Source organism: Camelus ferus, chromosome 1, assembly GCF_009834535.1.
Source record: "Camelus ferus isolate YT-003-E chromosome 1, BCGSAC_Cfer_1.0, whole genome shotgun sequence".
Lineage (NCBI taxonomy): Eukaryota > Metazoa > Chordata > Mammalia > Artiodactyla > Camelidae > Camelus > Camelus ferus.
In genome coordinates this window covers 51,680,312-51,702,250 of record NC_045696.1, presented here as the reverse complement: position 1 = coordinate 51,702,250, position 21,939 = coordinate 51,680,312, and the positions used below count along the sequence as shown (strand labels likewise).

General features: G+C 38.7%; 1 protein-coding gene across 32 annotated transcripts in view; it reads left to right on the top strand.

Annotated features, from left to right (window-relative positions):
- Positions 1 to 21,939, top strand: part of ZBTB20 (zinc finger and BTB domain containing 20) — a 758,837-nt gene that overhangs the window by 613,294 nt on the left and 123,604 nt on the right. Inside the window, exon 1 of one of the 32 annotated variants that reach the window (XM_014563725.2) lies at positions 10,978 to 11,364. The exons of 30 other annotated variants lie outside the window; for them this stretch is intronic. The gene's annotated coding sequence lies outside the window, so the exon portion shown is untranslated. Of the gene's footprint in view, positions 1 to 10,977; positions 11,365 to 17,678; positions 17,971 to 21,939 lie in introns of those variants that run through there. One more of the 32 variants, XM_032479623.1, reaches the window with a different exon arrangement.

The following is a 21,939-nucleotide window of genomic DNA, read 5'->3' as shown; positions in this document are numbered from 1 at the left end:
CTACCCAAAGTGTGGCCCCTGTTTTCCAGACCATAATACCTTGCTTTGGGGCTTTCTCTTCTACCAATAGGAATTGTCCTGTAAGTTGTGTCTTTTTGTTCCCTAGCAAGTAAACTATTGATTTGTTAATAGTTCAGTTACTCCCACCTTCTAAGTCTGCTTTATTTCCCAAGAGGAAGCAAAGTCTTAGAGGAATGGGCCAGAGGTCAGTTATGTTCCTCTTGTACTCTGTTGTTCCAAGGGAGTAACAAATAGGAAAAGGTCCATGAGAAGGGTAGAGTAATGGAAGGAAACTTGGGCTGTGCCACTTTCTAGTCGTAGGCCTTACTTTTCCCATCTGTAAAACTGGATGATAATAATAATTTCTACCTTACAGAGGTGTTACAAGAACTCAGTAAATAGTACTAAACAGTAAATAATAGAAAACTAAATAATAAAGTACTTAGCATAATATCTGGCAAACTGTAAGGGCTGAGAGTTGACTACTATTGAGTATTCATATAGATGGCGTATATAGTATATGTATAACCATGTGTATAGTAAGCATTTATGTGTATACTCAATACATAATACATATACATTCACCAATTTTTATAATTGTAATTGTTTTGTCATCCCATGAACCTGATGGCAGATCCCAAAGAAACTCCCAGATAGCCAGAGACCTTCTGGGGAATGGAGAGTGTAAACAGTGTAAAAGAAAATAGAACAGGCTTTGTCAGACAGACCAGGGTGTGACCCACAGCACTGCCACCTCTCAACTCTGAACCCAGGGGAAGTTGCTTAACCTCTCTGAGCCTCAGCTTCGTCATCATCAAAACCAGAATGCCTACTTTTACATTTGCTTTGAGGATTAAGAGAGCTTTTGTTTTCCCTAGTGATTTTAAGATTGATCTCATTGTTTTGGTGATTCCTATTCTTTTTCTGAACTTCACAGTTGTTTTCCTGACAAATTAAATTCCAGACTTTTTGTTTTGAACCAAACTTGAAGGAAATGGGTGGCACTGTTCAGAAAAATGAAATAAAATAAACAGTGGTAGTACTGGCTAATAATTTCAAATTATTAATAATTTAAGGTAGTGGTGAAATGTTAAAATATGTACCAATTAATAAGCACCAAACCAACAAATACTTATCAAACTGTGGCTAAATCCTTAATCTAGAACAAACTTACCAGTCAGACCAAGTTTTGCTGGGATTCTTTTTAAATGAAATATATTCTACCTATAGAAAGAATCAACTGTACTAATCCACAGGTTTTTAAGTTGGTCATTTTTTTTAAGTCCAAGACTTTAGATTTTTACTGAAAACAAAAAGAAGTCCTTTCCACATAGTAGTCCTATCTGAAAGGAGTTTTGTGGAGGGGTGTTTAGGGGGGAGGGAGGGAAAACAAAGGGGGGGAAATGGTCTTAAAAATATCTACAAATCTTTCTGGATCTGAAAGATAAAGAACCTCGGAATGTATCCTCTCACATTTAGTCCCGTAGTCACAGTGCTGTGGTGTGCACTTAATGCTCTAGGGGACCTAGAGCAAGCGTTACAAATGCAACCGAAAGTCTCATAAAAACGAGCCTCTTAACAGTGTGTGAGCTGGTCTGCAATGGCCTCAGGAAATCCCCCCAGCTATTCACGTCCCTTTTATCCACTACATTCTCTGACTCAAAGGGAAACCTCACTTCACCTCCTTGACCAGAATTGAGCAGACATTGATTTGGTTACCCAGCGCTTTACTTATTCATTTATTAGTCTTCATCATTTGTATTCCTCTAGAACAAAAGAATATATCTCTTCTTTGCATTAATTCAAGTTTAAAGACGTGCAAATGTGTGTTTGTGAGAGAGTGCATATTTATGTGTATGTAATTTTATGGCTAGCTTGCCTTAATTTAAAATATTTGCCGTCAGAGCTAAAGTGCATACGCACCATCACCACTGTTGTGCAGAATGACTCTGCTTGACATATTAGCTGAATTCCTAAAAATGTTGCATGTAAAGTGAGCTTTTTAACAGAATCATGTTTTTCTATTCACTTCTATAATTAGTCAGGTTAAGTGTCACATGGGAAAAATAAGTGGCCCAATGCATTATTTTTAAAAAATTAAGAATTGCAACTTTCACCTCAGTAATAATGATGCCTTTATCTATGGGCACTTTATGTGGCTTAATTGCCCCCAAGAAAAGCCAACAAGAAGTGAATCCAATTAAAAAGCAGATATTTTGGAAGCAAATGCTATGTGTAAACCACTGTGCTGGAGCCAGTGAGATATTCAGAAAAGTGTGTCAGTGTTTATCCTCAGGGAGCATACAGTCTAGTTAAGGATGCTAAATAGAAAAGATGGGATTGTATACAACAATTAAAGATTTAAATAAGAGTTCTAGATATTTAGATATGTTCTTTGCACAATTACATTAATGATTTATTTTAAAATATAGCAGTTAACTTCCCTTCCATTGGAAGGACTCATTGATCGGGTACCATATATTCTTACAGCTACTGAATGGCAAAAATGCATGGGCTGTTCATCTGAACTCGACTCATAGATTTGTTTAAACAAAGTCTGAGTAATTCAAGCAATAATAATGTGCATTGTGGCAGAATACATGTTCCTGTCCTTTTAAGTGTTGAACACCCAGTGGCTTTGCTACGGGTCTTCCTTCAGGACAGCTTGTTGAACTAATAGACATCTCTAAGTGGATGTTTGATGTTAAACAACCAAGGAATAGCCTTTGAAGATATTTTCACTCCTCAATACCAGCTTTGGATGCGATGTTTTCTTTTCTTTTATAACACTGAATTTGTTCTTATTTAGGGAATATGTTCAAAGTAGAGCTGGCCAGAACAGAACCATAATAAATTATGTAGCAGTATCTATTTAATGTATAACTAACCATTATCAACCCAAAGATCATATAGAGACTTAAAGGAAGCAACATTCTTAGTTACTATCTTAGGTACCTGACAAAGAGATTAATGTAAGTTCAGGGGAAAACCATGGAGGTATGTACAACTTAAATGTCTGAGAGTGTGCAGGCTGCCGTGCGCAGTATTTCCATACATACCTTTACTCTTCTGTTGACGTGTAAATAATAATGACGTCAATAATGCCAAGCAAATGGGATCTTTAGTTTACAAAACATTGTGGATACATCATCCTTTTTGATCCTCAACTTGTGATCTCAACAAATTTTGAGATTATTAAATCACATATTATCCACATTTTACAAGTGAAAAAATCTCTGGAGTTCAAGAGCGTAGATGACTTGCTTAAGGACACAGAGCTCTTAAAAGGTGCAGCTGCTTCCCCTGATGCAGCAACACGTTGTGACTAGCTCAGAGGAAGCCGCAACCCAAACAGAATCTTTTCCACACCACAATGGTCCTGCGAGGCACCAGGCACCAACGAGTTGCCAAAATGCAACCAGCAGGTTTGAGTTGTCAGAGGATGGAAGAGCCCTCAGGCCATAGGCTACCTGCTGTGATTTCATGCAAGAAGAAAAAGGGATGGTTAGCTATCTCTCTCTCTCTTTTTTTTTTTTTTTTTTTTTTTTCCCCGGTTAGCTATCTTTAATAAGGTGTTTTTTTTTCCCCCTTGGTAAGTAATACTGGTGATTTTCTAGGAAAATCATGGTTGTGTCTGATCTGGTTGTGTGAGTTTTTTGGGTCTGGTTTTTTTTTGGTTTTTTTTTGTTTGTTTGTTTGTTTGTTTTTTTCCCAGCTCCTTAAGAGCTTGGACTTCAGTATGTAAAAAGGTCTTAGTCCTGATCTGGACAATCCCTCCCACCTCCCAGGATTTATGTCTTTTCCATTGAAAAAATTTGTGAATATAATTAGTTGTCTTTGAGTTGGCTTCCTGGAGCTTCTTACTTACTTAAGAATATGGTATGAAGATGAAAGAGACCATGGGCCACTTCACCAACACTGAGTGGCATTGGGAACTTACAAAGAAGTGTGACTCTGAATCTCCGAAGCCGTAGGCTTTCATTGGCAAAATAGCATTCAAAACTGCCACTAAATTTTGCTACCTGAAGAACAGAAAGGTAGAGTTTCAAACAAAAAAATTTAGCACCTGGAAACTAGTCTAAAAACTAATAATAATAATGTCAGTGGGTCCTCCATTCATTATCGTTTCCCTTAAAAGCCTACAGACATCCAGCCTTCTTTTTGGCTTGGAGAATTAGACCTGACATTTGAGCTTCTTGAACTTTTTTTTCTGTTCTTACTTCAAAGCCTCAATTAATGTGAAATATCAAGATGATATCCCCAACACCTTGCTCCCAGGACACTCACAACCCAAGTTAATGTTTTTTCCATAATAATAATCCTGCAGTTATAAAGTATAAAGTGTTTTCATATTCATGATCTTATTAAGTCCCATATTAGCCTTTTGCATAGACAAGGTAATAATAATAGTAATAATAATATAAGTAATAATATAATATTATCATTCCTATTTTGTACCTTAGGAGATAAACAAACCAAGAACATGATCTAAGGTCACAGAGTGGGCAAGTGACAGAGCCACAATTAAATTACACCCAGGTGAGCAGGTGATATTCATAGTCCAACATGATTTTCACTAGGCTTGCTGAGCCTCACAGATCTGCCCTATGATTCTCAACCAGGCTTTGGAATTCTCTAGAGGACTTACTAAAACATAGGCACTCCAGTATTCAACTCTCAGTGTCTGAGTTAATACGTCAAGAGTAGGGCCCAAGATTTGATTTTTTTCTAACAAAGTTCTAGGCAATGCTGATCCTGCCAAGAACCACTCTTTTAGGAGCACTGTCCTACAGATTTATGCACTTATGAGCTGGAATGATCTACTAAAGCAAGATAGTCTTAAGAAGGAAGTTTTGTGTGATGTTGCCTTATACTGCTGCTTTTCTCCATTTCTGACCTCCACTAGGAAAAAGTGGAACAGATGTGGGGTGGGAGCTAGCAAGAAAGCACCTCACTGTTTAGAATAAGTTTAGATCTTCTGACAGCCAAGAATTACACAGCAGAACCCTTCAGTCTGCTTTTAACTAGAACCTAGTGTTGACTGTTGTAGATGAACTTGGAGATGTGTGCCAACCCACCAATGAAGAGCTGCTGTTAGAATGGACATAGGAAAATGTGATTAGATGGATCTACAGGCAACTGATCCATTAGCCAAAAATCTCTGGATAGATTACTTCATGTCATCACAGAAGGAAGTTCTTAGAGGCAAAAGAGGGAGAGACGCATTCTTGACCTATGCTAGACGTATTTTTCTGAAGACTGGTAAGAGGTTTATGTCACAAGCTCAGTTTGAAACAAGGTGATATATCTGCTTGAAAAGAAAAAAAAAAAAGCTAAGAAATATTTCAGCTGTGTTGTGAAATAATGTCCAGATCAAGGTAGTTGATGGTAGGGCTGGTTCCTCTGGAAGTTCTAGGGGAGAACCCATTCCCTTGTTTTTTCTAGCTTCTGGAGGCCATCTGCACTCCTTGGCCCATGACCTCTTCCACAAATAACTCCAATAACTCCAACCTCTTGTTCTGTCATCACATCTCTTAATACTAGCTCTGACCCTCCTGTCTCTCTCTTATAAGAACCCTTGTGATTACGTTTAGGTCACATCTACAAGACTTCTTTGCCATGTAAAGCAACATTCTGGTTCTGGGGAGTAGAATGTGGATATCTTTTTTCAGAGTCATTATTTGGCCTGCTGCTGTCCTGTTGTGGCCTATTATCAGACTACATTAGGAACACAGAATCTCTTTCTCAGCACCAGAATTTATCTTTAATAAAATACATCCAAAAGAGGGGTAGCCAGGACTAGGAATGGCAAGAGAGTGGCAGCCATCTGGCCCAGTGTGGCTGAGGAGGTCAGGAGACCAAGAAACAGAAGAATTGGGTTCTAGGACTTACCAGATAAAATGTCTCAGCCATTCAGGGCTTCTCTGTAAACTGAAAGAACTGGAAAATCTCTTAAATACCACCTAAGTCTAAGATTCTAAGCTTTTATAGTATCTATCAGGCTGTTCCTAGATGACATTTAAATTTAAAACCAAAAGCTTGCTTACTATCTCTAGTATTCAGTATAAATTTTGTCCACTTTTCTTTCGAATTAAAAATTCACTTAATTTCTGAGTTTAGAATATGTTATCCAAGGACTTCTTGCTTTAAAAATAGTGGTGAGACTGTAAAAGTCTTTAGTACAAGTGCTTTTCCCTCACTAATTCTTAACTTTCCTACCCAATAGTACTACTTTAGTCTGTGCATCACATCACTAGTCTTAGGGCAATAAATGTACCCCTTTTACACACTGAACACTTGAGTCACAGAGAAAATAAATTACAATTGCATATGAAGACATAAGAGAGTTAACAGTTGTTGCCTTCAGCTCTTCTAAGATATCATCTACCACCTGCCATGAGCAGGTGTGACACTGGACAATACATTAAATTTAACAAGCAGAATATAAAAACTTTGTCCCAAAGATCCCCATCTAGAGGCATGAGTGACGAACTAAAGGACAGTCACTGAGTGACTACTGTCATTATTACAGGGGTCCAAGAGTTAGGAAAGGGCTCAAGTTTTATTCTTTTTTTTTTTTTAATTTATCTTGCCCTCAGATAAGGGCATGAAAGTTGACTACTGATTTTCAAAAGGAAGTGGGGATAGTGTGATACAAATCTCTCTACAGCATTAGTGTTATCCCACAAACACCAGTTGTAAATGATGATTTACAGAGGGCCATGAAGAAAATTTGGAGGAAGTTTAAAGGAAGGAAAGCTTTGAGAGCTGAACCAGAAAAGGTGCTTGAAAGTAAATCAAATTATGGCATACATTGAATTATAGCATTTGTTATTATGTGCAGAGTATGCATGGAATTTCGAACTAAAAGCTGAGGAAGCAAAGGTCTTGAAACTCTCATGCATAGTAAATAAATTAACCCTTTATTCCCTTACTTTCTATGCTCCTTATATTTGGTGACTTGTATGAACAAACGTACACTGAAAAGGACTGACAAAATAAACCATGCTCTGCCTTGGATGCATTTAACTTTTTGTGCACATGATGAAAATGGGTGCCTCCAGGAGATGTTCTTTGGTATCATGTAGACATAGTATTTCAAAGGCCAAGAATTCTTTGGGAAAAGGAGAGGGGTTGTGTCTGTTTGTGATTGTCAGACTTTCCTAAGCTTATCAAATTGGAACCCCATGTTCTTTTCTTCTCTGATTTGAAAATTATGCTAGTAGTACATTTGGCAAAGAAAAACCTGCCAAATAAGTCAGGGTCTAATAGCTGGATTAATGACTGTTCTAAAACCCATGAGTTCAGTATCCTATACCTAGTCTTACTTTCTACCTTAAAAGATCAGTTTTCATTGCTATTTTTTTTTTTTTTTTTTGCTGGAAATTGCATGGTGTAAGGAAATCAGCTTATCATGAGCAGGTCATCAGCTCTTGAAATATCTGCCCATGAGAAAAAAAATTATGATTGGAATCCTGTCACCAAGGAAATGGTTTAAAAATCTGTTTATTTCAGTGCCAAATGAAAATCTTAGCTTCAACTAGTTATCTTTGTTTTGCAATGACTTTAATTCTTTTGCCCATTCATTCATTTATTACATGGCTACTATACACCAATCATTTAGAAAAAGAACCCCTATATGATTATACAAACCTTAAATATAACTATGTTTGTGTGTGTTCATATGCTTTTTTAAAGAGCACATTTGTGACAGGAAGTGAAGAATGGCATAGTCGGGGAAAAATTAAAGAGACACGATGTAATTATCTGAACTGGAATTAAGCCAATTAATAACCCGTGTGCTAACACTACCCTCAAAGTGCTGAAAATGCCGTCAGATATTTAAATGCCCTGGGTGGTCATAGCCAGCGATCTTCACCTCATCCATTTTCAACACCATGCAGGGACAAGGCTCAGCCTGGCTTCTGAGGAGGGGCTGCCCCCGAGTGAGCTACAGAAGAGGTACAGACTGTATAATCCAAGCACAAGATTCTCTCAAGTGATGGTGCACGGATTTTCACTTGTTATTTAATGAAATCAAAACACTGGTGTTTTGTGCGTTTGCTCATTTATTTAACACGTATTTAGTGAATATGCCCAGTGCTAGTCCAGCATCATGGCTGAGGACGCAGGCTTTAAAGTCAGATTGCCTGGATTTTGTCTCCAGCTCCACACTAATTAGCTGTGTGCTCTTGAGCAAGTCACCTAACTCTTCTGTGCTTTTCTATGAAATAAGGACTGGTAGCACCTAATTCATAGGTAGCACCTAATTCATATTCTATGATCAAAAACGTTAACTACTTAGCAAAGTGCTTGGCACAAATCAAGTGCTCAGTGGTATGCTGGTTATTATTATTATTAGCCAGGAAATATACCAAAGTCTGGGAACAAAGAGATGAAACCCCCCTTAGAAAATCCTTGAAGCTTAGATTCCAGAACTCAGGGGTTCTAAACTTTACCCTTTCCAAATCAAGTCTGTTTATTAGATCCTTGCTTTGCTATGTGGATTCATGTCTTGAGCATGCTTTGAACACAACACACTCAGCACATCTGTAGTATGCAGTTTTGTTTATTTACACCCTCATTCTCTGCCTTCCTCAGTAATAACTACCATGTGATGACCAGCCAGGGACTTTATCTATGATAGCTCATGTCATCCTCAAAACACCTTATGGGATGAATATCCTCACCTTTTACAGACAGGGGAACTGAGGCTCTGAGAGCAGCTATGACTTAGACACTGTTATAAAAGTCTATTCTACTCCAAAGCTCATTCCCTTCTCACGCAGGTCACCCAGCACTTCACTGCTCCCCTGGGTTCTTGCCTATCAGGATCTTTAAGACCTGTGAGAGGACCTACCAATGTCAAAATCACTGATTCCTCCTCTCCCTAAATTGATTGACAGTGGACCCTGTGTTTTAGACACTGTCACAGCAGCCATTGTTGAAGAGGATGGCGTGCAAATAAACTGAATGACTTGGCCATGACGTCTCTCAGATTCCTTGCCTTTGAGTGGACTCCCAGGTGCCTGACCTCTCTTTCAGTTTTCCTCTTTCACCTTAAGTAGCAACGTGGTTGCTGAAGCATGACTGAGAGTTTTTGCTTTCATATACACACCATGATTCTTGTTTTAGGACAAGAGACAGTCCCTCCAGTAACATCCGATGGCGCTGTTCTCTTCACAAGCATCTCTTTCTCCCTTAAAAAAAAAAAAAAAATTTACATTCAATTATTTGCTGTCAAGAGGGAGATCCTTACTGAATATGATCAGGTGTGTCCAAAAAGATACCATCAAATACATGGGCAGATAACACAGTTTCCTCTTTCTATTTTAGTAGCTCATTTCAATTGAAATATATAGGAAAAGTTGTCCATAGCTAATCTTCCAGGTAGAAAATCTCCTCAGTGTCTGAAAATGACACTGTAAGCTGAAAGACTCTATCTCTTTCACCCACAGTGTGCCTATATCTTAAAAATGAGTAGTATGAGAGAACCACATCTTTTTACACGGTGTTGTGTAGCAGGCAATATTCACAAAGAGAATTGCAGACTCTGGGAGAGGTCTTTGTGGATGCATCAGCTGGCCTTCGCTAGCTCGGTGCGTGGCACCAGCTATGTACCTGGGAGAGGCCAGGCCTCTGCAACATTCTGCTTTTCTCTGAGAAGAAATTAAGCACTTAAATCCCCATCCCGAGAATTCAAAATGAACAACAACAAAAAAGAATTTCCACTTCTCTATTTAGGCATTTTTAAAAATTGAAGGTCTGTGCACTGACTGTATAGATGGAGGAATCTTGTTATTCTGGAGATGAGGGTGATTTCCATACCTGTTGGACCAGAGTCTTTAAAGAAAGCTGGAGTTTAGCTGATATGATGGAAAGAGCACAGTGGATCCCAGGGTTCTGGGTTCCAGTGTCGAAACTGCTGTTGCCTTTGTGATTTATTAGCCTGAGTCTCTGGGCCTCAGTTTCCTCATCTGCTAAACTAGGGCGTTGGAGGGATTGATCGCTGTGGCTTTTCTCGGCTCTGGTATTCTCTGGGTCTGCGAATCGCCTTCGGTGTCTGCCATAGTCTGCCTTGCCGGCTCTGTTTGTCACAAAGATTAATCCATTTTAACTGTACCTTGGAGTGCTCCCGGGAGAGGAGGATGGATGGATTGTTTTGCACCTATTATTGCATCAGAACTTTTGCCTTTTTAGACGAGATCGTGCCGTGCCTAAAATCTGTCTGCCTGTCTGCCCACTGACTTTGTCTGTGCTGATCTCTTGCCACGGTGCCTCTTCTTCAAGCATCCATCTCCCTCCAAGATCTAGACTCGGCATCCGACTGTACCTGTCTTGTTCTCTGCAGCATCTGTCTGCTACACTCCTAGACCGTCGTTAATAAACTTTCACACGTTACACGCAGACCCTAATATGTTGGCACCTGCACATAAATATCTACCGTTCATAAAACTAGGGGAGAAAACTCCATTTTTTAAAAAGACCTCTATCTAGTGCCATTTGTATTTGCACTTTTTGTTTAGTTGTAAGTTTTAATAGTTCCCCCTTTGAGGATTTGTCAGTACGAGCAGTATTGCTTATCAGAACACACCAACAGTCTTTTTGTAATATTCGCTTTTCCCCTTTGGTTCAGCCGAGCCTGCTGACAGATCATTCAAATTCAATTGTTTTATGTCTAAGCCGAACAGCTAATTAAAGTAGGGATGATTAACCTGACTGGCAGTGTCGCTCTCCCTCTCACGCTCTCTCTCCCTCTCCCTTTCTCTCTCTCCCTCCCTCCTGTTCCAATCAGTCTTTTTCTCACACTCTCTCTCTCCTTCCGTGTCTCTCTCTCCCCCTCTGTCTCTCTCCCCCTCTCTCTCTCTCTCCCACTCTCTCTCTCTCTCTCCCCCCTCTCTTCCTCTCTCCCGGTCTCTCTCTCTCCCTCCCTCGGTTGGTCTCTCTCTCTCTCTCTCTCTCTCTCTCTCTCTCTCTGTCTCTTGCTCTACTGTTTTTTTTCCCTCTCTCTCTCCTAAACGTGGTCTGCTTGCTGATGGCAGAATGGCACTCGGAGATTTGTGCATTGTGTCTGGTTTCCTACGGGCAGGCTGACCCAGTGCCTCCAGGGACTTATCAATAGACCACTCAGAAGAGACACAGACAGGAGAGAGGAGGAGGGGTGGGGGGAGAGAGAGAGAATCAATATCAAGAATAGAAGGAGCTCCGAAGCCATTTTTTTTTTAAAGAAGTATCGGGACTTGGGAGAGGGTGACAAAGAAGGTTTTTCAAAGAGGCAGTGGAGGAGGTTCTAATAAATTTGGAAGGAAACAGTTCCCTGTCTTGGGAAAAGGAGAACTCCTGACTGATTAGCATTCACACCAGGTATGAGATGTTCGCTACCCCTTATCACTGTGTCGCAACCGAGATGGAAAAGCCTTTTTTTTTTTTAGGAGACTGAGGGAGCATGTATTTCGCTGTGTTTGTTGTTGGGGGGTAAGGGGGTGGCGTGAGATCTGTGGGCATTTGTGTATGGGAGCAGAAAGAATGGAAGCAGTACAACGGGGGGTGGGAAAGAGTATGGAGTATGTTACTGTCTTCCCTGTCTTTGTGCACCCCTGGGGGGTTACCCAAGTTCATTTCTAGCAGGTGGATTTAGACGGGAGTTACTTAACGCTTGACCGCCAGTTTTGAAAAAAAAGAAAAGGAAAAAAAAAAAAAACGCTGCTTCCTATGTCTATTAAAGGAAGCTCCAATTTCTCTCTCTCTCTTTCTCTCTCTCTCTCTTCCTCTCTCTGTCTTCCTCTCTCTCTCTTCCTCTCTCTCTCTTCCTCTCTCTCTCTCTCTCTGCCCCCCCATCTCTCTTCCCCTCTCTCCCTCTCTCTTCTTTTTTTCCTCTTCTAACCAGACAGCGGGAGGGTTCCTGGCTCCCAGCCAGCCCAAAAGCCTCTAAGTGTTTTGCACTTGTTTCAGGGAGTAGCTGCCCGGGGATTTTTCAGCATTTTCACTAGAGAACAAAGAGTTCTTTACAAAGGAAAGGGGTGGGGGGGGAGGTGAGCTTAATGTCTGATATATGTTTTTCTATTTTTATTAGTTTTTCCGCCTAAAAAGAGAGAGACAGGAACAGAACATTCACTCTATAAAGACACAAAGACATTCAAAGGAAATCCAGTTATCTTTTCTCCCCATCACCCCAATAGATATACACAAAAAATAAAAAGGAAAAAGACTAATTAAGTTGGATATGTTGCTCTTTTCTCATCTTTTCATCTTTCTAAATCCAACTGTTCTTATGCTCACTCTATGCTATTTTTTTCTACTCACAATAAAAGTTGTTCAGGATGCATCCTCTCTTATCAGCTCTTTACCCATTCTGGGTCCCCAAAATCCTGTGGAGGAGAGAACAAGACTCCATAAAATAATCGGTTTAGTGGTGAGAACATCTTCTACTTTTGCCACTTGGGTAAAAAGTTAATTATGAGATTTGGGTTCCCGAAATACCGATGGGGTATGTTAGTTCATTCGGTCTCACAAGTTTTTGCATCCATCTGTTTAAAAGGTACCACTTGTGTCACTTGTCAGCTATTAAGAAAAGGTACTAATGGAGCAGATATTTGTATTTTATTTTTTGACGAGAATGATAAAACCCCCAGAGAGATTACTGCCCCATCCATGATATACTAGTTCAAGCAAAATATAGTCTGTTAGACAGAGATTTCTCTATGATTCGGATTGCCACGTAGCTTTGCGTGCTCTCCATTTGATTTTTTGCCTATGCATGTATATTTTCATCATGAATTTGTGTTGGTAGCAAACATTCCAGAATGCTTATCATTTTCAAATTAATGCTTCAACAAAAGAAGAAAGAAATCATGTGAACTGTATCTGCAAATTGTGTAAACAAGTCCACCTTTTATATATGCTGTACAATTATAGCTTTATACTAACCTTCTTGAATTATAAACTCAAGAAATTGTTTTCTTTCTAAAAGTTCTCCTCCTAATGCATTTATATTTTGATTGTCATTTGGAAATCTTTTGAAGGTACTTAATAGACACAAAACTGAACAAGGGGGAGAATTCACAAGCAAGACAAAAATCCTTAAATATGTACTATGTACAGTACCTAACTACAGGTAACTATTTTACTAAGTGGAAACCAGCTACAACAGTTGTTTCAAGATTCAGAAACTTCTTTTCTTTTCTTTTCTTTTTTTCTTCATTCACTAAAAATATAACCTATTCCTGTCCCTGGGGAGGGAAACTGTAGGGAAAATATAGATACATACATTTTTCCATATTTTTAGCATACATTTATGTAACTGCTTCTTAAGGATGTAATACATACCAAGGCAGAGAGTGATGTCTAGTCAGTAAACCGTTCTGGCTGGGAGGTGTGAGCACCTTATGTTTGAAGTAACTTGATAACTCTGAGTCTTTTCGGGAAACCTTACTGTGTATGTGTTGTCTCAGTAATGACCCTCGGAGAGAAAACAAGAGCTAGGTGGCCAGTGTTTGCACTTGAACTCGCTGAAAGATGTTAGAATTAGGGGAACTTCTGGCAAATCCAAATTTTTCTAGGGTAACTCACTTCTTAGAGTTATGTGTTTTCTTCAGGAAAATTCTTATATTGCCTTGAGACTTTTCTGTATTTTTGTAGAGATTTTTAATGCTCTTAATAGTGCTTGAGGAAAAAAAGACCTTTAAAAAGAAAGTCAACAAAATAAGAGAAAAGAAACTCGGTCTTTAAAAAGTTTTACGTTGAAGGCAAGAGCTTTTTTTTTTCCCTCCCCTTTTGGGCTTGTTTCTGATTTTTTTTTTCCTCTGAACTCTTTTGTTGCTGTGGACTGTTGTGCTTGCGTTTTTGTTTTTTGTTTTTTTTTTTTTCGCTTGTGCTTTTTTTTTTTTTTTTTTTTTTTTGGTCTATTTTGGATGTGACCAAGGGGGTCTAGGACAGGGACAGAGGGGCTACGGGGAGAGGCTGGTCCTGAAAGCTGCACCAGCCCCTCTGGATCCAAACTCAGGCAGCTCCCATGAGCCAGTTGTGCCGCCAGGAGTGCAGTGAAAGGTGATAGCTGTCATTCTGGGATGCTTCGTACATCTGACCTGAGAGTAACACATTCACAGTCGAGGAGAAAAGGGAAAAAAAAATAGAGGAGGAGGAAAGAAAAGGTCTTTGAGCTGGAATACACTGGCCCTTTCTTCCTGTAGGCAATCCGCTCCAGTTCTTGGCGACGTGTCCTGCACTATCAGATATCATATGACTTTTTATTTAGATTCCTTTTCGGAGAATGGCCTGTTAGGACTCTGTTTGTTTTCTTTTATTTAATTTCCTTCTCCCCTCACCCGCGAGTTTTGTGTATCTGTGTGTGTGAGAGAGAGTGTGTACGCATGCATATGTGTGTGCAATTTTTATCTTTGTTTTTGTTCTGTTGATCTGATGCTTTATTTAAGGACAAAGCTTTAATTATTTCAGTATCCTGGTTTCATCATTTGCCAAAAAGAAACCTCATTCTAGGCTTTTTGGGGGGTCCATTTTTAGACACATCCATTAACACATGAGGCTGGGCCATCCTCAAACGCTTGTTGCTCGGCCCGTGGCCCACTCCTCACCTTAATTTACCCCTCCCCCTCATCAGCATGCACAGCAGTGCAAGTTAGGAAACACCTGTGCTGACTTGCGAGGGAAATAACAGTAGAAGCAACTTCTTCAAATCTGCACTCCTAGTTTCACTTTAATAAACTTTTTTTTTTAATCGTTAGGGTTTTTTTTGTTTTTTTGTTTTTTTGGCACCTCTGATGAGCTTGAAAGCGTCAGAGATACTGCTAGATGTGACTGTGGAGCTTTTGTGAGGCCAGCTGAGCACCCCTGGAAAGTAGAGGGGGGGGGGGCTGAAAGTCACTCAGAGACTTAAGAATGAAGTCAGAGATGTAAATAAGATCTGTGAGATCTGTGGGCCGTGCAGGGTTTGGTGATAGATGGTAAAATGGAATGCTTAGGGATGCTCAGGGAGGAGGAGAGGAAGAAATTCCTAGCCAGGGGTAACACAGGCATTCCTGCTGCAGTTAGTACTTTAAACACCGTATTTAATCCAATTTTTTTATTTTGTGTAACTCAAAATTTAACCAGCAGATACGTGATTGCCTTCCTCTCCTTGCTTGCTCTGTAGAACAGAGGAATGCTACTGACATTATTACTGGGTTTCTCCTAAATTTTTGATGTATTTCTTTTTCTGTTTTGAAGAGTTCAGGTTTTAGTTAGCAAAGGAAAAACATAACTTTTCCAGGTATGCAAATAGCTATCTATGCCTTGTTCTTATCAATGCATAACTTATCTATACATCACATAATGTGTCCTGTTTGTATCAGGATTTTTTTTTTGTATAGTAACAAGCAAGACTGCCTTGAAGGTTCAGATGACCATTACATTCTTTAAACTCATAGATTTCAGTTCCTTGTTATTCTCTCCCCAAATTAGTTTTTACAGACCTTAAATTTCTAACGCCATATCTTAGCCCGAGGTGAATTTTGTTAAAACTTAGAGGAAATTTTATTCCACCTCTTTAAGACTATCCAAAAGGGAAGAGAGAACTATTTTTCGTTCAACAAAAAATTTTAGAAGCCCTTTTTTCCCCCAGCGGAAAACTCCAAAACAGCTTTGTCTCAGAACGTTAAACTTGGCATGGATAAAAAATGTGAGTTTTGCTTTGTTTGAGGAAATTTGTTTTTGAAACAACAATGTTATAAATATTTCTAAATTGCCTGCTGAGCATGCGCTGTATCTGACTTTATTCATAGTTTTAAATACACACCAAAGTGCAGTCTTCTGAATGGCCACAGGTAAGGCTGCTGATTTGTAAGATCTTTCTCAGAGCCACCTTCAGTGAGTCTACTCGGTTTTCCAGAAGGGAAAAGGGCGAGAGCTGAGTTTAAACCTGGACTCCCTTCTAAAAATCATAGAGCAAAAGTAGATTTCCCCATTAAGGCTTGCACATTGTACTTAGGGTAAGTACTATTCAACTTTCCTTTCTTATGGGAGTTGCCTGCCTTAACTTTTCAGCTTAATACTAGCAGAATAAAATAAGAAAAAAATTGAACTCAAGGAGGTATTTGCCTGAAGTAGAAAATTTGCAGATTTTTAAGGGTATCTATTGTGCATAAATTTGGGGATCTGCGAATTTGCCAGTGAAATGATAGCAGCTCTGTGCTTACAGAGCAAAGATGTGCTAGTCTGAACATGCCTGATCTCATCTGGAATCGAAAGCTAAATCTAGGTGGGCCTATAATAATACTAGAAAAAGAACACATGTATCTTTTGTGCAACCTTTAAAAAAAAAAACAACACAGGCTTCCAAAGGGAATGACAAAGAAGTAGGTTCTCCTCTTGCTGAACAAATAGTCTTACTTTGCTCCAGGAGACAGATATTTCCAGTTGTTTGGGGTTGTTTTGTTTCATTTTGTTGTTGCCATCCCTGTGGAATATATTCTTTCCTGTCAGTGACTGTTAATACTTTCCATCTTTCAGAATGCTTTATCTCCATGAACTCCGTTTGATGTTTCCTCACTTGCTTACCTTTCTCAAGTCTGCGATGACCCTCTGAGGCTTTGCAATTCTTATCGATTCTTGCCAAAATATATTTATTCATTAGCTGTTTGTTATAGTTATGGTGGAGATAATCTCATTTTTCAGGCCTTCTAACTACCCAAACAAATTTCATTTCGTGGTGAAATTTCTCATAGTTCTTGACTCAGAACTGAACTTGTCTTGCAGAGGCTTGAGGAAAAGCCAATTAGCCGTTTTTAGCAAACTAAATATTCTAAGAAATGCAAGTGAAAATTTTTACAAAATACAGATTGTGCATGTATACAAGGCTGTTGTAATTTTTTTTCTTTCCATGATTTAAAACGGAACCTGAAAATTAAATGTATTAAAAAAAAAAAGAAAAAGAAAAAAACCTGCCAGGTTAATGCTGATATTTTCAATGCCCAATGTAAAATAATTCAAAGTTTTAGTTTCTCTGCTGCATATCACCTTTCAACGTCACTCAGTAATACTTTTTGCAGATATACATATATATATATATATACACATACACACACATATGGAGACACAGCTTCACTTTACATTTATATTAATTCTATTTTTGCATGAAAGAGGATTAACATTAATGCAAACTTTTATTAATTTACTGTATTTATTATTTTTCTGTAACTTAAAAATCCAATTAACTGTTGCCTCCTGATTATTTAACATATGCATATACTTATAAATGTCTATTTGTATTCTAATAATTTATGTTAACTTATAAAGTATTTTTATAAGTCTTACACAGTCCTGAATTTTATGCAGCTATGTTACCATTCAGGTTGATTCAGATATGATTTGCTTTGTTCCATATCTGTTACTGTGTTAAAAAGTTTTTTTTTTACTTTCCCAGTCTAGAAAGGCTATGGCTCTTGTTTCCTATATGTGATTTCTATATGTCTTCAATATTCTGAAGAAGAAACTTTCTAACCTTGCGATCTCCTGAAAAGCTTTCAAATCAGTAAGGGAAGTTATCTTTGCCATGGCCTCCCGGGTCTGTCTGTTTGTGCTCACTGTACCACCTCTCACCACCAGCGATCCCGCAAAAACAACAATCATAAACATGATATGATAAATTTTCTGATCATAGAACCAGGAAATACCAAAGAGAATTGTGGCATATGCAGGAAAATGCCAAGAGCTTCTCCAGTAGGATCAGCTGGTTTTGTACTTTTTTTTTTTCTCTCCTGAATTTTGTTTGTGACTTTTTTGGCTTGCTGAAGCATATCCCCATAATCTTACGAAGCCACAGCAAATTCCCAATGCCACAACAACACTGTGCAGCTGGGGAGAGCCCAGAAGAGCTGCTCCTGGGTGGCTGCAGGCTTCCGCAGCAATGATGCAGGGCAGGAGGAGGAAGTAGGCTGCTCTTCCCTTTGCTTCTGACCTGGGCTGCCAACCGGTCAGGTAGAGCGATTTCTTTTCCGTTGTTTTCCCTTCAGCTACTTGGGGCTTTTCCTTCAATTACCAAAGGCTTTCTGCCTCTTTCCAGGGATGATTTATACAGCAGAGCATCCCATTTTTCTTGTATATTGAAACATGGAAAGCGTTGGAGATTGGGAAGGGCACAGGAAAAGGGCTCAGGGTATCTGGGAAGTATTCAAAATGGCATCAGACTCAAAGCTGGTTTTGAGTCTGTAACTTTTCTATTCTCCCCAGAGCCTCTAAGAGGTTGAAAGTAGTGAATGGGATAACTATAGGGTGCAAACTATGATCTAACTGATTCAGTAGATGGAGCTCTTCCCCCTAAGTCTGTATTTAAATTATCGTCCCACTCTGGTTTGTAGCACTCTCTCTTTCAAGGTGTGTCATACGACACATGTAAAATCAAGGGTCTAGATTGCTAGAGAAGAGATTTCCTGGCACTTTTTAAAAGAGATGGAGCATTTCACTCTGAAACAGAAAACAGCACAGGAGAGAAGGACGGCCGGGGTGGGAAGTGAAGTTTACCTAATCTCCATTTCTCCCTATGTTTGTTGATGTTCTTAAGTGTGTCGTCAAATCCTAGCACTTACTATACAACCGATTATTACTGTAAAGGTAGAAAAATGTATGGAACATGTAGGATTTGGGCTGTATTCCTTGCAAATCTTCCAGGCTATCTGAACTGTGCAGATCTCCTCTCATTTAATTCTGCAAAGGAATCTTAATACTGTCATGCAATTGTTTCATCCAATTAGTCTGGAGAACCTGGCTGAAATGTTACTAACTCTGCATTGTGACAGCGCAGAGGAGGGCACAACAGCTGTGTTAGGAAGGTGCCGTTAGGGAAGCCAAAATATTTTCGGCAATAACTGAAAATAGATCTCCAGTATCTCTTCTAATGTGGAAAGAACTACTTGTTTATTTCTTTTTAAATTAATTGAAATGAATAATTGCCATAAAATTTGTGTCGGTGTTATGTATTATTCTCAGTACCAATAGAGAAAATTTGGTGATGTCGCTACCTGGTACCAGAAGGGAAAATATATGTATTCTGTATATAATGAATTATCTTTCTTAGTGGAATGCCTTCTCCCAGATTGGAGATATTACTAAATATCTCTTGTTAAATCTTGATAAGATCATTTGGCCAAAGTAGAACTGGGCTTCGCTTTATTACCAAAAGAAATAGCATTTTTAAGGGACTTGGATTTCCTTTGCATACCACGTGTCTGAGTCCGATACGGTCCAGGAAAATAGAGAGGATGAGACAAAATTATTCCTAAGCAGCCGCCGTAGGCCAAACACTGAAACAGTGCCAACCTGGACCAATCAGGCCAGCTTCTCAGAAGATACATGCTTTTGTCAAACACTTACATGGAGAGAAAGAGGGAAGAAGCCCTTGAAATTGCATTCGTCTGAATGATTCTCCACTAATTTCAATAAAGCCCATGGTAATAAATTCAATGATTTTTATTCTTTTGTAGAGTAGAAAATGTGAGTTTCCTTGTCCAGCTAAGGATCTCTAAATGTTGTACTCTGACATCTTTTCAACAAAACTCTCCTTTTGAATTTAAGTAAGTGAAAAACTTCTCACAGAGAGCAAAGAGTAAAATTGATGGAAACTCAAAATCAATTCCAAACCCATTTCTGGCATGATGAGAATAACATTTGTGCTGTGTTTAGAGCAGTTTAGAACAAGAAAATGATAAAATGATCAATATACTTAAAGCCAAAAATAACCAGGAGAGAGTGATCTGTAATCCATTCTTAGACCTGAAACCCTACACTTTTGATTGAACATGGAAATAAATGAATATATCTTCTATAAGGTGGCATTGTAAGCCTTATAATATAAAAACATGATGAGATGCCAAGCTTTCAACTATTTAAGCTATGTTTTCAAAGTGTAGCCAAACAAAAATTTCTAGACAACCTATTGTAGATTTATTTATTTGTACATACCCTGACCATAGAAAGAGCAAAAGTTAAGGAGTGTACAGAATGTCACCGTGAACTACATTGCCACTTCATATTTAGTTAAAAAAAAAAAAAATAGATTTAAGCCACAGTGAAAAGAATATTTTAAGGTATACCTGAAAGTCAGTGAATTAGTCACTGTGGAACAGACTGAATATTTTAAAAATACCTCGACTCTTGACAAATATATTAAGTTCAACACACGCATAAATATAAATCACACATATTTTATCCTTATTGCTTTACTAGATTGAAAGAGTTAAGTTGACAGATTTTGAAACTATGGATTCAAGGTCAGCAAAATGCCACCATCCAAGCTCACAAAAACCTCTCTAGACTTAAGATTTTGCTCCAATGAACGATTTTCTACCAACCTTTCCAGAGTCATCCGACTGGCTAGTTATTTATTGATCAGATAAAATGAAATTGTCCTTCTGGATGAAGAAATCCTGGCTGAAGAATTTAAATGACAACAAATTGCATAAGCACATTTAATGCCGTTGACCTAAGGTGCAGTAGGAATGATGATAATTCTAATGAGCAGTGTGACGAATGTTACTACAAAGGAGCATGTGTGATTACATCAGGAAGACTGAACTCAGTGGGCAAGGTCAGGAGGGCGAGACACAGGAGCCCTGACAGAGTAGGGGCTAATGATTAAAGTTACTGGACATGCTTAAAGCTCGTGGCTAGCTGCAAAATTAACAGCTACCCAAAAAAAAAGTCAATCAATTTTAAAAGTAGATAGAAAGGCCAGACTTTTCCCTATAGGATTTAATCAACTGCAGAATTCACTTTCACATAGAATTTTAAGAACCTCCTAAGCTTTGGCTGTCCAGTGTGATAATGGTTGTAAAGAGCTATTGTGCACATCTGCTTAAAGATTCATATAAGTGTAATTGTTACAGCAACTTGTTATGCTATTGTTTGAAGTTGAAAAGCTCTGCTTTAAGAGTCAACAGAGCAAATGTCAGCATCATAAGAATCATAATCATCGCATCTTAGAGCTTGAAGGAGCCTTAGATAGCTCAATAAGGGTGAGTGGGTTAGCAAACTCTCCAGGAAGGAATATTGAACATCTGGTGCAGGACCATGTAGAATTTTTTTAAATATGTATTTTATATATTATAATGATTTTATAATATTATATATTTGGAAAACATAATTTTTTTAAAAGCTTAAAAAACAAATTCATCTTGACTAGGGGTGCTATACACTGGATTCTCTGCACCAGGGGTTCTAAATAGAGAAGAGTGGAGAAGATTCAGAAAAGCACATGTTTTATTTTCATTAAAGGGGCAGAGTGTTTAACAGAATAAGAAATGCTGTTTGGGTAATAAGAAAACTTAAACAGAGAAGGGACAAACTTTTCTCAAGAGGAAAAAAGGCAAATTGTACTAGAACTCGTTTTCTAGCTACTACAAGCCTGATCGGTAAAACAGATTTATAAAAATAAAAAGTGAGTGGTATTCCAGAAGTCATTAAGGACGAGAGCAAAGTAACAGAGCCCTTAAGGTGCCTATTTCTGTACCAATAACCCTACTGTAGATGGGGCAGGGGCAGACACATGTGGGAAGGACAAGGCATTCTGGGCAATGAAAGAAAATGCGCTCACATCGGCACTCCCTGGACATCCTCTGCTGATCACATTGTTCCCCTCATGCCATCCTCATATCCCATCCGGGTAACCTCGTATCTCATTTCTCCTCATCCCTCTGCCCTCTAAAAAGAAAAGAAAAGAGAAGAGAAGAAAGAGAGAAAAGAAAGGAAAGGAAAGAGAAAGGCAAGGCAAGGCAAAGGAAAGAAATTTGAGAAATTGTAATCAGGAAATCCTTTGGAAAGACATCCTTCTCCTTAGAAATCTTTCTGTAAAGATCAGTGTATCTGTCTTATCAAAATTTGAGTTCTAATCAGAGGATGCTGAGTCAACACGGTTAAACACACTTTAACTGGCCTACTCCTTGCTTCCTAAGT